We start from the raw sequence: 2,500 nt of genomic DNA on the forward strand, positions 1-2,500 counted from the left end.
TATCTATGCACAATTTCCAACAAAGATTCTAAATCAGTAACATAAATAATGAAGAGCCAACCACATTACAAACTTAAAACCCTCAGTGGCATTGCGTGCACAAGCACTGACATAATAATAATTACGCGTAATGTAAAACTCTCAAGCGTAATTGACACGCGTTCGAACTCACTTTTTTTTTTTTTTTTTTTTTTTTTTTGGTCGTAAATTTCATTTCCATGCAAATCGTATATGAAAGGTGATTCACGCCTGAGCGGTTTTCGAATTGCAATGGATTTGCGAGTTGGCAGCCGGACTAACACAAACAGTTATAGAAAAAAGGATTTAGGATAATTCTAGTTCTGACTTACGATGTTGCAATGCACCTCATTTGGTATGACAAATTTGTGTGTTACCTACTCTATTAAAAAAAAATTACATTAGAAAAAACAGGTAAAAGTCTGGCAAAATTTATTCCAGGATGTTTTACCGTTTTAGAAACGGTTATACCGACGTAAAAGTGTGATATTACGGTCACCAACCCGTAAAAGATAATAACAAAGAAAGGTAAAATTACGGTCGCCTGTATTTTACTGAAATACGGTTGAGAGCAGTATATTTTACCGGAGAATTTCTGATGAAAATTGCAGTTTTTTTTCTAACAGTTTATAAAGATTATTCAATTCCAAGATTGTTTGAAGTTGAATTTTTATTATTCTAACTCTTAACAAGATTCAAGATTTTTTTAATGATTTTAATGCTGACGTACAAAATGTTACAGATGTATTAATTTCAAGAGAATTTGATGTCACTAGTTATTAACAATATTATAAATACTTATGACACAACACTGCAATGTTTCTTTATTATTATTATTATTATTAGTATTACTTGCTAAGCTACAACATTATTATTATTATTATTATTACTTACTAAGCTACAACCCTAGTTGGAAAAGCAGTATGCTATAAGCCCAGGGGCTCCAACAGGGAAAATAGCTCAGTGCGGAAAGGAAAAAAGGAAAATAAAATATTCTAAGAAGAGTAACAACAATAAATATCTCCTATATAAACTTTAAAAACTTTAACAAAACAAGAGGAAGAGAAATAAGATAGGAGAGTGTGCTCGAGTGTACCCTCAAGCAAGAGAACTCTAACCCAAGACAGTGAAAGGCCATGGTACAGAGGCTATGGCACTACCCAAGACTAGAGAACAGTGGTTTGATTTTGGAGGTGTCCTTCTCCTAGAAGAGCTGCTTACCATAGCTAAAGAGTCTCTTCTACCCTTACCAAGAGGAAAGTGGCACTGAACAATCACAGTGCAGTAACCCCTTGGGTGATGAAGAATTGTTTGGTAATCTGTGTTGTCAGGTGTATGAGGATAGAGGAGAATATGTAAAGAATATGCCAGACTATTCAGTGTGTATGTAGGCAAAGGGAAAATGAACCGTAACCAGAGAGGAGGAGCCAATGTAGTACTGTCTGGCCAGTCAAAAGACCCCATAACTCACTAGCGGTAGTATCTCAACAGCAGGATTCTATAAGTTCCAGGGCTCCAACAGGGAAAATAGCTTAGTGAGGAGAGGAAACAAGGAAAAAAAATATTTTAAGAACATATTTAAAAAAATATTTTCAACAACACCCAAACAAATATTTCCTACATAAACTAAAAAAAAAACTTCAACAAAACAAGAGGAAGAGAAATTAGATAGATTAGTGTGCCCGAGTGTACCCTCAAGCAAGAGAACTCTACCCAAAGACAGTAGAAGACCATGGTACAGAGGCTATAGCACTAACCAAACATAAAATTCATCATGGAAATATAATGAAAATAACATTAACTACCACTAAAATTGTTAAGAAAAAAACTAGAAGGAAATAGAAGGAAAGTGATGCTATATAATTAAGGCTATATGAAGCTCTTATGCAAATCTGATGCCTTTATGCGAGACTTGAAGGAGATAGGAAAAAAAAGGAATAAAGAGAAGACGTGGAAGAAGAAGGAAAGGAGGTTGTCGTTATCTTTTGTCCAACTTTTCTCGTTGTTCTGATTTCTTGCTTCTCATGCCACAAGTTGCCCTTGTCTTCAACAAAATGCTTTTGGACGTCAAAGGAAAAAATAATTATAGCTCCAAAGGCATTACCTCCTTTATAAATCCTTAATAAAAGGACGATAGTAAAATAAAAAGAAATAATAATAGTGATATTAATAATCCATGACTCACTCTCTCTCTCTCTCTCTCCTCTCTCTCTCTCCTCTCTCTCTCTCTCTCTCTCTCTCTCTCTCTCTCTCTCGCCGACCTTTGGTGATTGAAGTTATGTATATGTTTTCGTAAGATATATATATATATATATATATATATATATATATATATATATATATATATATATATATATATATATATAAACATATATATGTGTATATATATATATATATACATATATATGTATATATATATATATATATATATATATATATATATATATATATATATATATATATATGTATATATGAATAACAA

Source organism: Palaemon carinicauda, chromosome 38, assembly GCF_036898095.1.
Source record: "Palaemon carinicauda isolate YSFRI2023 chromosome 38, ASM3689809v2, whole genome shotgun sequence".
Lineage (NCBI taxonomy): Eukaryota > Metazoa > Arthropoda > Malacostraca > Decapoda > Palaemonidae > Palaemon > Palaemon carinicauda.